A 14,414-nucleotide genomic window follows, 5' to 3' on the forward strand; every position below is an offset into this window, starting at 1 on the left:
TTAAGAAGACCACGAAGGAGGAGAGGTGCAACTCAAAGAGGTATGCTTGGCCGGGGATCTTTGCCTCATTGCACTGATAATGAATAAAGGAAAGAGGATAGAGAAAAGGCAGCCATGGAAAATATATGAGGACTGCATTGCTGTGAGAAAAGCCAAAAAAACCAAACCCAAAGTAGTAAAGCCAGTTCCTCTCTGTGTTAGAGGAACCGCTGGTGCATTTCAATTCCTTTATTGAACCAACCATATTTGAAGCAGTAGAATGAGTCAAGAGGAGACAAACGCTGGAGAGTAACCAGCTGACCAACAAGGTGGGTGGGAAAGAGACTCACAGACATTCCTTGAATGGGGAAAAGAGCCTGCAGCAAAAGATTGGAGAGCATGTCAGCAGTTATTTTGTGGACACTAGGGAATGGGTGAGGCTTCCTCCCTGATGCTTCAAATGCCAGGTCAGCTGTATCTTGGAACCACATGGCATTCACAACTTTGCTAGGCATGAACAAGGGGAGCACCCAAAAACCCTGGAAATTTATACGAGGAAAAATTCCAGCCACGACCAAGCATCTCCACACAGTGATGGATCATAAGTAATTCACGCTGTTACTCACTGAAGCCCAGGAATAAACACCCGATAAAGCAAGAGTAGACTGAACCAGAGCAGTCCACCCCTCCAAGTGCAACACTGGAAAATTCTACTAACACTTGCTGGCTCACTCTCTTGCTCCCACTCTATACTCTGGGGTATTCTCTGTGCCAGGACAGTGCTTGCCCTTCTTCCACGCTGCTCTCCTCTTTTGATGGATTGGAGTGTCTAGCTGGAGATGGTACACATATCCCAGATGAAGTCTTTGACTCCCCTGGAAAGGTCCTGGAGAAAGGTGTTGACACTGTCAGCCATGTCGTCAGTACCCAAACTATCAACTACGCAGAGGAGATATAAGTGCCCCCAATCTCTCATCATGAAGGACCCTGCAGCTCTGCCACCACGGCTCCAGCCTGGCCCCTCACCCACCACCACGGGCCCAGTTGGCTCCTCTGTGCCAGGCAGCCTGCTCCACCGGGGTGCTCCCAGGGCTGGGATGCTGTGCCCACATTGGCCATGCCTGGGCTGCAGAGACAGGGAGATTTTTTAAAATGCAATTCTCTACCCTATTTCAAACCGATTAAATCAGAATCTTGTAGGTGGTGCTCAGGCACTGGATTTTTGCAAAGCTCCCAAGTGGTGCTTCCATGCATTAAAGTTGAGAAGCACTGCTCTAAATTTGTTTTGGCCCCGTGGAAAGGTTTCCAACTGATTTCTTATGAAAAAGATAGTAGAAACCTCCTCTTCAGTTTGTACCAATAAGGTTATAAGGTTGGCCTCTGCCTGATTGGAGAGTGGGGTTATACAAAAAACTGCTCCACCCCCAGTTATCTTTGGCCCCAAGGCTGGCCAATGGTTCCACTGGTTTCAGCTTCCTTCTCCTCTGCCTTGGGATTTTGGAGCCCACAGCTTCCAGCATGACCTGCTAGTTGCTGTCAAGGAGATGACGTTAACCCTGTTATGTGCCCTTTGCTTCTCAATCTCTCCTCCTTGGGACTATCAGTGATCCTAGAGATGAAGTAGGAATTGTAAATAAAAGTTTTCATCCAGACCAGTGCCTCTCAGATGTGAAGGTACAAACAAATCACCTGGCGAGCCTGTTAAAAAGAAGATTCTGATACTGTGGGACTAGGGCAGGGCCTCAGAGCCTGCATTTCTTCTTATTATTAGTATTAGTATTATTATCTTTTTAAAATTTTATTTTTCATCCTCAATGTGTCACAACAAGCCTGTATTTCCAACAAGCTCCCAGGTGGTGGAGAGCTGTTAGTCTGAGGGCCACGCTTGGAGGAACAAGGACCAAATCTCTTCTTTCCCCCATTGACATTAAAGATTGTTAAGAACCAGACAAGGCACAGTGGCTCACACCTATAAACCCAGCACTTTGGAAGGCCAAGGTGGGTGGATTGCTTGAGCTCAGGAGTTCAAGACCAGCCTGGGCAACATGGGGAAACCTCATCTCTACATAAAATACAAAAATTAGCCAGGCATGGGGCACATGCCTGTAGTCCCAACTACTGGAGGGGCTGAGTTGGGAGGATCGCTTGGACCCAGGAGGTCGAGGCTACAGTGAGCTGTGATCACACCACTGCACTTCAGCCTGGGCAACAGAGTGAGACCCTGTCTCAAAAAAAAAAAAAAAAAAAAGCCTCGTTAGTGGGAACCGGCGATGTAAAAGGACTGGGCCCTATAAATGTAGCCCAAGGTACAGAAAGAGTGGTTGCTGCTTTCCTCTCAGTTGGTTAAGCATGGGTGACAGAGGCAGATTGGTGGTTCCAACGGGAACTTCTGATGAGATTTCATCTCCTGTGGATAGGTTTGCCCTGAGAACAAGGTGAGGGGCAGTGGGTATAGGAGGCCAGAAAAGAGGGTGTGAACCAGAGCACAGAGAGGCTTTGGTGTCATGCTTCAGAGTTCTGAAGTTTCTTGTTTGTGACAGAGAAATGCCAATGAGCTTAAAACTTGGAGTGGGCAAGCTTTTTTTTTTTTTTTTTTTTCCTTCCGAGATGGAGTTTCACTCTTGTCACCCAGGCCGGAGTACGGTGGTGCAATCTCGGCTCACTGCAACCTCCACCTCCCGACCGGAGTTCAAGCGATTCTCCTGTCTCAGCCTCCCAAGTAGCTGGGATGATAGGCGCCTGCCACCAGGCCTGCCTAAGTTTTGTATTTTTAGTAGAGATGGGGTTTCACCATGTCGGCCAGGCTGGTCTCGAACTTCTGACCTCAGTTGATCTGCCCATCTTGGCCTCCCAAAGTGCTGTGATTACAGGCGTGAGACACTGTGCCTGGCCCAAGCTATTTTTTAAAAGTTATTATTGTGCTGGGCTCCAGGTGCCATTGTAGTCAGCTAGCACTCAGAAGCTACTCAGAGGCTAAGGCAGGAGGATCTCTTGAACTCAGGAGTCCGAAACCAGCCTGGGCAACATAGTGGGACCCTGTCTGTAAAAAAAATTTAAAGAAAAATAAAAACCCATATTATTGTATCCACAGTCAACTCTGAAAGCCCTTTTATTGCTAGCGTTTAAGCAACTGCTTAATGGGAAAGTGAGAAAGAGCTATACTGTCTTTATGTGATCAAAATGCTTTGTTTCTTCCAGCCAACATAACTCTTGAACCAGTTTTTATAGTGAGGAGACCAAATAACCTTTTGACAAAAAAAGAAGGGCAAATCCCCAAAGCATGGTTTTGCTAGTCATTTCCAAGAAGGCATTTCTGGTCAGATTTCAAGCAGGCTCACCTAGAACTACCTCTGGGCAGCGGAGCAATTCTGATGTCTGCAGATACCTCAAGACCTTGGCCTCCGTTCATTGCTCATCTATCCTGAGGCATCGGGAAATCCAAATCACAGAGAACTCTACGTAGGTGAGGAGCATGAGAAAGCTCTCAGTCAAATTTCAAGCCTGGGTCAGCATCAGAAACTCCACACTGGAGAGAACCTCCAGCAAGTGCGGGAAAGCCTTCTTCCTCCGCTCCACCCCTGCTGCTCACCCACCAATGGAGTCACTCAGAGGAGAAGGCTATACCTGTTCTGGTTATAGGAAGTCTTTAGAGCTGATTTCAGGCCTTAGGAAATGTCAGAAATCATGCACTGGAATGAAATTCTATGTGTGTAGTGAAGGTGGGCAAACATTCCTTCACTCTGAGTTCTGCTCTTGGTGCCCACCAGCAAATCCCCCTGGGGAGAAGCACTCAGCGCAGTGAGTGTGGGGAAGCCTTCCTCTGGGTCAGAGGTCTCCTCTCACATCACAGAAGCCACAGTGGGGAGAAGCCTGCAGGGACAGTGGCAAAGCCATGACCCACTGCTTCCTTAGGGTTTCTCCCAGTGTGGGTGCCTTGTCAGGTTTCTGCTCTGAGATTTTCCCACACACCTCACATCCATATGTTTCTCCCCAGTGTGGTTGCTGATGCAGGCACAGCCTCTGGTGCCCACTTCAGCCTTTCCCATACTCAATGCCCCTCAAATGTTTCTCCAGCCCTGCACTAAGTTGCACCATGAGGCCCCTGGCCCTATTGAGCACTCCCTGATGTAGACTCTTTGATGGGCAGCAACGGCTGAGCTCCAGGTTAAAACTTGCCCATGCTCATTACATACATAGGATTTTTTTTTCAGTATGCACTTGCTGATGTTGCCTAAGATATGAAATCTGGCTGAAAGATTTTCCACAGTTGGGCAAATCTTTCAGGGGAGTCTAGCCCCAGAATGTCTCCTTTGGTGGGGCATAAGGGATAGAGCTCAGAGTGAAGGACTTCCCACACTCACATTGACAGAACCTTACCCCACTGTGAATTCTCTCTCAATGATGAAAAGCTAGATGCAGGGGAACTCTACCACATTCACCATATTTACAGCTTTGCGTTCTATGGAAACCTTGTGATGTTGAACTAAGTTGGAGCTGGAACTGAATCTTTGTCCGAATCCCTTATATTTCTGGCCTCCCTAACTTGTGGAGATTTTTGTTTTTAATCCTTAGTTGTTTTCACATGAGATCTCTTGCTATTTATGTTCTTTCCTAAAGGATTTCCCTGTATCTTTTCTAAGTTGTTTTTCATTTCACAGGCTGCTCCAGATTCAAACATCTGTTTTTCCCCTGATATTAATGTCAGTGAATTTATCATCATATTCTGAACCAGAATCAACATCTTGCTCTGAGTTCTGTTCTAACCCTCTGCCAAGAATAGAAAAGGCAAATACAAGAGGCACACAGGAAAGTTGCTAGAACACTAGTGGGGCCCTTTGAGAGAGTAGGTCAGAGACCATTATGAGACTCAGTGCAGAGAAGATGGAATGGAGAGCACACCAAGGAGATGGGGTCAGCAAACCAACTACAAGGAATGGAACTCTTCGGTAGCAAACAAGGGAAGGCTAGCAGGTGATGAGGGAAAGCCAAGACAGGAACTCTCACAGTAGAGAACTGTACAGGGAGGAAAACTCTGTTTTCTCTTCCTGATGAGAAAGCTTACTTTGACAACTGCCCTTCCCACCCCCTTTCTAAAGTTCCCCAGCAAAAGAGGGGCCGTTGCTAATTGGATGAGTCAGAGTCCCAGACATTAGCTGGCCAACCTTATTTAGTGGACATGATAAATGTTTCTTTTAAAGCTGGGACCTTCATTGCCCTCTCTTTTTGTGACTTTGTTCTTCTGCTATGGGACAGGGCAGAGGGTGATAGCCTGAGATTTGGGTGCAGCCTCCAGAGGGCAGTAGAAGTCTTGCTTGAGTCTGATCTAAAAAGCAGGACAGCATATACTGATCTTCATGGTTTCTTGGTATGATTATTAATGGCAGACCCTTTCATTCACTCATTTTTATTCTACAGAGTTTCCCAGTTTGGACAATAAATTATGGTCATCCAAGAGTCATGTCATCAAACTCATCTTCAGCAGAGGGCCTGAATTAGGGAAACAGGCGCCAACTCAGTAATGATGAGATACAGTTGGTAAGTTCCATTTCCTAACAGGCTACTGTTCCTTGCATGGATCTCCTTTGGGAATTCAGCATGGAGGAAGTGGGACTGGCAGAGCAGGAGTCAGTCTTCCCGGATCCTTCGTCAGAATATTTCATTTCTAATACAGGACAAGAGGAGTGATTCTCTGTTGGACTGGGAGGCCCAATAATTAAATGGGGGCAAGGGATGGAAATAAGAACATTCAAGGCCAGGCGTGGTGACTCAAGACTGTAATCCTAACACTTTGGGAGGCTGAGGCAGGTGGATCACCTGAGGACAGGAATTCGAGACGAGCCTGGCCAACATGGTGAAAACCTGTCTCTACTAAAAGTACAAAAATTAGCTATTCAGGAGGCTGAGGCAGGGAATTGCTTGAACCTGGGAGGCAGAGTTTGCAGTGAGCCTAGATCGCACCACTGTACTCCAGCCTGGGTGGCAGAGTAAGGCTGTCTCAGGAAAAAAAAAAAAAAAAAAAAAAAATTGAAAGGAACACAGTCTTTGAAAGAATGAGAAACAATGCTTTCAATGGGGAGTGGGTACAGGCCATGAAGAGGGAGCTTTCTCGCTGTGTCCTAAACCAGAAAGCTCTGCATGTGAGGAGGGCCCAGAAAAGATGAAGGTGACTCTAGAAAGACCCAGTGTGCCTACGGGTATAAGCCTTCTAAGTCTCCCTGTTTCTGGTTTTTCCACTCAATTTTTACTGCACCAAAGAGCAGACAAGGAGGAATATAGGAGAGAAAGCATGGGCCATAAAAGACACTAATATAGTGTTACAAAGTCCAAGTCTATCCTCAATCACAATGTATACAAACATGTTATGTTTCCTCATTAAAAGGAAGGAGGGAGACAGAGAAGGGAGGAGACTTTTTACAAGAGATTTACCTACAATAAAACCAAACAATAGAAAAGGTTGAAAAGAAAGGAAGGAAAAAGGGTACACCAAGCAAGTTCTAACAACAAGAGAAAAAGCTGTGTAGAATTGTTAATATGAGACAAAACAGACTCTAAGGCTAAGCATTTAATGGGCATAGAATGGAATATTTCATATTGATAAAAAACCAGTAATCAATCCCTAAGTTGTCGAACAATGTCCAAGTCAGGAAACCTAGAAGTTACTCTTTTTTTTTTTTTTTTGAGATGGAGTTTCCCTCTTGTTGCCCAGGCTAGAGTGCAATGGCACAATCTCGGCTCACTGCAACCTCCTCTGCCTCCTGAGTTCAAGCGATTCTCCTGTCTCAGCCTCCCAAGTAACTGGGATTACAGGCATGCACCACCATGCCTGGCTAATTTTGTATTTTTAGTAAAGATGAGGTTTCACCATGTTGGCCAGGCTGGTCTCAAACTCCTGACCTCAAGTGATCCATCTGCCTCAGCCTCCCAAAGTGCTGGGATTACAGGCGTGAACCACCATGCCCAGTCTAGAAGTTGCTCTTAATTCTCCACCCTCTCACATCTAAAACATCAGCAAGTCCAGTTTATTCTTCTTCCAAAATGCATTGTAAATCCACCCATTTCTTTCCATCTCCACAGCACATCATCCCTAGTCCTGGCCACCATCTTCTCTCAAATGTAGTCCTGCAATGGTGCTCTAACTGGCCTCCTGACACTGAAATTAATCTCCCCCAAGCAACTTCAAATTGGTTAACCTGGCCAACATGGTCTTCCGCAGGCAGGCCTCTGCCCAACTCTGACTGCACCTCTGACACTGTGACTCTCATCCAGGCACAGTGGCCTCCCTTCTGTCACCTGATCAGCCCAATCAGTTACATCTTGAGCCTCTGCAGCAACTTTTCCCACTGCATAGAATGCTCCTTTCTCACACCTTCAGGGGTATAGCAGTCCTTTAAAATTCATCTGTTAGTTTAAATGGCACCCCCTAAGAAAGGAGGGTGAAGTTTTTCAATACTTGTTAATATAGGAGCATAAGAATTACTGTAATTATCTTTCAACCTATTTGTTACCTTTATAAAGAAACTTCTTATGATATAGACTACTAACATTAATCTGTGAAATGTTGAATTATGATGAAAACAGAGAACTGAGAGGCTGGGCATGGTGGCTCGTGCCTGTAATCCCAGCACTTTGGGAGGCTGAGACAGGAGGATTACTTGAGGCCAGAAGTTTGAGACCAGCCTGGGAAACATAGTGAGACCCCTGTCTCTACAAAAAAACAATATAAAAATCAGCTGGACGTGGTGACACACGCCTATAGTCCCAGCTACTCAGAAAGCTGAGGAGGGAAGACAGCTTGAGCCCAGGAGGTCAAGGATGCAGTGAGCTATGATCACACCACTTCACTCCAGCCTGGGCGACAGAGTGAGACCCTGTCTCAGAGACAGCGAGAGCAAATGGGGGTAGGGGGGAACACTAAGGATTCTCCTTCAAATAGTCCAATTTATTTCTTTTTTGTTTTTTTGAGACGGAGTCTTGCTCTGTCGCCCTGGCTGGAGTGCAGTGGTGCGATCTCGGCTCACTGCAACCTCCGCCTTCAGCGTTCAAGCGATTCTCCTGCCTCAGCCTCCCAAGTAGCTGGGATTACAGGCGTGCGCCACCACACCCGGCTAAATTTTGTATAAAACAAGTACCATCCACTAGATGGCGCTTCTATCCTGTTCTATCCTGTTCTTGACTCTTTTCAGGACCCTGGACAGTGCCTGGTGTACAGCAAACGTTCCGTAACTATTGAATGATTTGTCATAAACTTACATGCACCCTGAACCTATCAGCACAGCTTTAAAATATATAAGGCAAATGGGTCTACAAAAAGAAAGAGACGAGTGTGAAGCCAACCCACACCCCTTAGAAACATACTAGGAAAACCCAAAACAACAAAGAACTTTTTAAATGCAAAAGTAGAATGAGTGCTTTTACCCTCTGTATTTCTGAATTATTTTTTCAGGATTAATATGTATTACTTTGATAAATGAGATTAAATTTTTCTTCATGTTCCCTTCTCAAATTGTAAAGTCTTTTACTATGGTTCTAAGGAGCTGGTCAAACCTGTTCAGGGGTGTTAAGTGCACACCAAGATGGAAGGTGACAGGAAGGTGTATAACATTAGGATTTTATTTAGGTTTATTCTTTTTTTTTTTTTTTTAGACGGAGTGTTGCTCTGTCACCCAGGCTGGAGTGCAGTGGCATGATCTCAGCTCACTGCAATCTCCACCTCCCAGGTTCAAGTGATTCTCCTGCCTCGGCCTCCCAAGTAGCTGGGATTATAAGCCTGCACCTCCACGCCCAGCTAATTTTTGTACTTTCAGTAGAGACGAGGTTACACCATGTTGGCCAGGCTGGTCTCAAATGCCTGACCTCAGGTGATCTGCCAACCTTGACCTCCCAAAGTGCTGGGATTACAGGTGTGAGCCACCACGCCCAGCCTGTTTAGGGTTATTCTAAAAATCATAACTTCTTGGAATTAAAAAAGTTCTATACATGGCTAGTAACCCCTTCTGCAGCTGAAACTGACTACAAGTCCCCTTCTGTCACCCAGAGTGACCAGAATTGTGTTCTGTGAGGGGCAGGGTTCACTGGATAGCATGAGGTGACGTGCCAGGCTGAATTCTCTCCCTGCAGTGGAGGCTACTCTACAATAAAGTGAAAGGAAGATCTGACCTAATGCCCTGCAGAGCTTCATATCTCCCACCATCTGGTTTTGTAAGGAAAAAAAGTATGTGCTTCTATGTATTTTTTTTAGCACTACTCCTTAATTTAAATGTCTATTAAAAAAAGACCAAAGCTTAACTGGTTATCTTTGAAATATAATTTCTTTTTATTTTCTTCTTTTACTTCTTTATATTTTCTTATATTTCTACAATCATAAATACAAATTAGGTGGCAAAGAAATGATATAAAAGAAGCATGGTATCTGCCAAATCAAATTCTCTGGATGAGCTAATGCCCACCCAAGTGGCAAGTTGAGGAAAGGAGGGTGCTGTTGACTTCTGGTCCATTTCTAATCTGTCCTGAGCATTGGTAAGGCCAGGGGCTGGACAGTGGGCTATTGGAGAGGACTCCAGTCTCAGGCCAATGTACTCGGTACTTCCATCAGGAGGGTATGTGGCAGCTGACCCCTCCATCCACAGTATCTTTTGGGCAGCTATGCTGATCACTGTGGGAAAGAGAGTTTCTGCGGCGCCAGCTGAGTTGGTCTTCCCTGTGTGAGACACCCAAGGGGAGCCATGGGCGGCCTCTGAGGAGAAAAGTCTTCTTATTGCCTTCATGTCTTTATGCCCCGACAGCATAACCACTCAGCAGAATTCCACAGTTGCTCAAGGAGGTAACACTCCCTTGAAGCAGTGGAGTATAATCAAACATCTTGGCCCCTCCTGAAAGCCACTCCCACCCATTTCAGTCCCGATAAGTTAAAGATCTTAAGTAGTTTAGACACATGCCTTTGCTCAAGGAAATTCACAGAAACCACCACAGCTATACATATTATTGAATGACTCACGAGTTCTCCTTCACTGATTAATCCTTTTCCTCATCCCTTCCTACCCCTCCCATCTGCCCTAAGAACAAAGAGCTTGTAAACCAATAAATCAGGCGGAGCCTGGGTTGTGAGCAAGCCTCCGATGCTCAGGTCCCCTGGACCTGCTTTTTAAACGCTTATTCTGTCTCTTTCTAACTCCTTTGTCTCCGCTGGACTCAGGGTAGCAGGTGGTGTGGGGCTGGTTTCCCCAACAATCACTGTAACAGATAAGGCAACATAAATACACTTTCTCATAACTTGTCATCTGCACTAGATTTAACAGCAGCACCAGTGATTCTGCAGTGCCCTCCAGGCACTGGAGCAGGACGACTTTAGGCATTTCTACAAACCCAAAACCTCCTTTCCTTTGTTGCCTCTCTTGACTCCACCCAGGGGTGCTTCTGTTTGAGGACTCATAGGTGAGCCAAATAAAGAACATATTGGGCCCATATTTTTAAATTATTTTCCTTATGATGTTATTGCAAATCACAGACAATCTTCCTGGGAATAATCCAAAATGTTCATTGCTTTTCTTTCTAGTGTGGGCAAACTAAATTTCTGTGATTGAGACCAGGACAAATTGGTCTTAATAGATGTTGCCTTCCAATAGGCCTGGTAGATGTGAATTAATGTCAAATTGACTGAATTGCTCTCCCTCCAGCTGTGACTAGCCAGACCAAGCAGCTACAAAAGTGCTCCCAGGAGGAATGGGACTTCCTCCCATCCCCTTTCACTTGGGATCTTCCTTGCCCCCTCCTCTGCATTACTCCCAGTTGGACAGAACAACTCACCCCCAAGCCCCACAAAAATGGAACCCTCCCAGGCCAACCCCTTTAGGCCTGGCACCAGCCCAACCACAATTCATGCACATCACCCTGCTAACCCACTAATAACATTGCCCCCCCTCTTTGGGAAGCTGGGAGATCTTCAGGGCTCTTTGGTTTTCAAACTTCAAGATCTTAAAAGCATGGTTGCTGTATCCATTCCAATAACTGAATGAAATTGGCATGGGGTTCATCTGCCTGCAGACACAAGGGAAACTGAAAAGAACTAACATTTGTTGAGAATCTTACTGTGCACTTTGTATTGTGTTTGGTTCCTTGGCATTGTTATCCCATTTATTCCTCATGGCCACCTAAGTATAGCTATGCCCATTTTACAGATAGAAGAAACTGAGGCTCAGAGAGATGACTCCCCATGCCCAAGATCACACGCTTCCTAATATTAGGAAACGTTACATTAGGAGTTACAGCGTCAAGAAATGATCCTGTAAAGATGCATTATGGTTTCTCCTCAAGAGGAAACTGTTCTGGGGATTCCTTAGTCCCATTAGTGCTGGGTCCCTGGCACCTTCCAAGTCCAGCTTGTGCCCAGTCATTGTGGCTGGACAGCCCTGCTGGTTGTTCTTATTTACTAGAATTATCTCAGAGGTGGTGACATTGCTATGTGGTCTAAACACTGCCAGCTCCACACAAAGGTGCCGTGGCTCAGCCATCACATTGGAAGGGCCTGCTTCACTCCTTCGCTGCTGTCATCACCCTGAGGCAGTAACTTCTCTCATAACCTCGGGGCTAGAGCAGATTTCCCAGGAAGAGAATACAACACCAAAACTCCTCTTTCACCACCTTCCCAAGCTTCTAGATCTCTTTTTATTCCACCTACACAGAAACCATGTGGGAGATCAGAAGCCTTCAGTGACCTTCGGCCACATCTCCACATCTTTTCAAAAATCTCATAAGGATGGTTGTATTAGTCAAGGTTCTCCAGAGAAACAGAACCAACAGATTAGATATAAATATAGATGCACTGAGAGAAATTTATTTTAAGAAGTTGGCTCATGCAATTATGGAGGCTAAATCTCACAATCTGCCAACTGCAAGCTGGAGACCCAGGTAAGCTGGTGGCATAGTTTGAAGGCCAGAAAGCCAGGGAGCCAATGGTATGGATTCCAGTTTGAGTCTGAAGGTCTGAGTACCAAGAGTGCCAAGGGAGGGAGAAGATCAATATCTCAACTCAAGCAGTCAGGCAGAGCAAGAACTCAACCTTCCTGTGCCTTTTTGTTCTTTCTATTGAGGCCCTCAACGGATCATGCCCACCCACACTGGGGAGGGCCATCTGCTTTCTTTAGCCCACCAATTCAAATTCTAATCTCTCACAGACACATCCAGAAGTAATGTTTAACCAGATATCTGGGCACCCTTTGCCTAGTCAAGTTGACATGTAAAATTAACCACCACGATAATGGTAGATTAGTTTCCAAAATTCAACAAGGTCTTACATCTTCACCACTCCTGGACCTAGAAGTTAGCCCAAAACAATGAAACCCTTCCTTTTTTATTATTTTGAAAATTACATAGGCCATTAAGTTGGAATCCCATTCTACAAACCTGGAGGTTTTCTGTGGAAGGGAGGTCAGAATAGAACAGCTTGTACAGGAGTGAAGGGGAAAACACAGCTCAGCCACAGAGGCCCATTCACTAACCCTTACTTGTATGAGCTCATCTGTTTTTCTTGTACTTTCATTCAATATATGACCACGGGTGCCAGGCAATGTGCCAGGAGCTACAGAGAGCTATAGAGTTTACTGAGAACACTCCAACACTGGCATCAGCCATCTCTGACCTTATAATCTGTTTTTCTTCACAGTATCTTTAATAATGGAAATTGTTTATTGTTTATCTCTTCCACTAAAAGGTAAGCTGTATGAGAACAAGGCCTGTGTTTTTCTTCATCACCATTCTATCTCCAGCACATAGTAAGTATTCTTATGCTAAATGAGAGGATGAATGAATGAATGAATGGAGATCTGACTTCTATTCTCCTTGTTGCCACTGTTTGGGTGGAAAGACATTGGGGCCATCCATTAGACTGGGGAACCCAGGAGGAATAGGTTTATGGGGACAGGGAGATGAAGTCTGCAACTCCCTGTTTGGCGGATAATCAGTTGAAATGTTAATTGACTTAATTTTTTCCCTCTGTCCTGCCGTGTAGGAGTCCCTTACCTGTTCAGTTAGAGGCAGTTCAGGAAAAATCTGGCATTGTTGCAGCAGGAACGCAAGGAGAATAAAACAATATTTAGTTCTGATATCCAAATAAGATTCCTAAAACTGCACATCAGAAATAAGTTTTTAAAACCAAGATGTTGATTAACAAAAGCCAATAAAAGGAACAAGTGATTTTTTAAAAATTAACATTATAATGGAAAGAAAATAATATAAGAGGAGATTCGGTCTGGGACTGGGGAGAGACCTGAGGACCACAAGAGAAATGAAGAAGTATGAGGAGGGAGGACCTTTGTGAGGACTTTTTGAACTGGGGAGACCACAAAGCAAGGAGGTGGAACACAGATGTGGAGTGTGTCCAGCTTCCCACATGTGCATGCATTATCATCACCGGTGCACGCGTTTGTGTCAGTGGCCCAAGACCACCCCTTACAATTCAAGTGCACACTCCTGTAGCCAGGAGCCATCTGTTGAGGGTCTTCCTTTGACAGCTGCCTGCAGCCTGCCCTTGGTCAACCAACAAGGGAGAATTCATCTACGACCTGAGGTAGGCACAGACCAACCAAACCACCCTATGTAACAAACCACCTTTACAATAGTCTAGGTCATCTGCAAGCCTAAAATAAGAAAGTGGCCCTGGTATTCTGGAGAGCAAGCTGTTCTCAAAACATGATGTGGGGACTCCTGGAACCCTTTCAGGTGCTCTGTGAAGCCCAAACTATTTTCACAATAATTTTACAAACTATTTTCTTAAAGAACTAAGATTTTCTTTTCCTCCCTTATTCTCATTCTCATATAAGTGTATAGAGGCTACATATTTGTCATATCCCAACAGATTAAATGCAGAAGAATATATAGCAATCCAGCCAACTCCCATTAACCAGTCTCTAAGGAGATTTACAAAAAAGTAAAATGGTACCACTCTTCTAACTAATCGTTGGTTTTGAAAAATACAGTTATTTTCATTTTAAAATGTTGTAAATACTAACATATAATGAAGTTATTACTGCATTTGAATGAATTAATGGATATTTTTAAATGTCTATCTTACTTATAAGTCAACACCAATAAGTTCTTTGCAGTCCTGAATAGTTTTTAGGGGTGTCAAGAGTTTTTGACTAAAGAGCTTGAGAACCTCTGATCTAGAAGGACGGTATTGTGAAAGTAAAAACACAACAACAACAACAACAACAACAACAACAACCAACTCTGCACTTGGGTGAGAATGAACGGAACCAGAAGAAGACAGTTTGAAGCCAGCATAGTAGAGAAAACCTGCCTATTGCACCTGCTAAACTGCAAACACCCAAAGGGCTCATGTCTAGCCTACTTGCATCTAACTCGCTGACTGACATTCAGTTGGTGCAAAATGAATATTTGTTCCATCAGTATCTATACAACTTGAGATGTGCTGAGCTTGA

At 44.8% G+C, this 14,414-nt stretch overlaps 1 pseudogene; it reads right to left on the bottom strand.

Moving 5' to 3' along the window:
* Window positions 1-895, bottom strand: LOC101134892 (etoposide-induced protein 2.4-like; annotated as a pseudogene).
* Between the last annotated feature and the right edge of the window lie 13,519 nt (window positions 896-14,414).

This window comes from Gorilla gorilla, chromosome 2 (genome assembly GCF_029281585.2).
Source record: "Gorilla gorilla gorilla isolate KB3781 chromosome 2, NHGRI_mGorGor1-v2.1_pri, whole genome shotgun sequence".
NCBI lineage: Eukaryota > Metazoa > Chordata > Mammalia > Primates > Hominidae > Gorilla > Gorilla gorilla.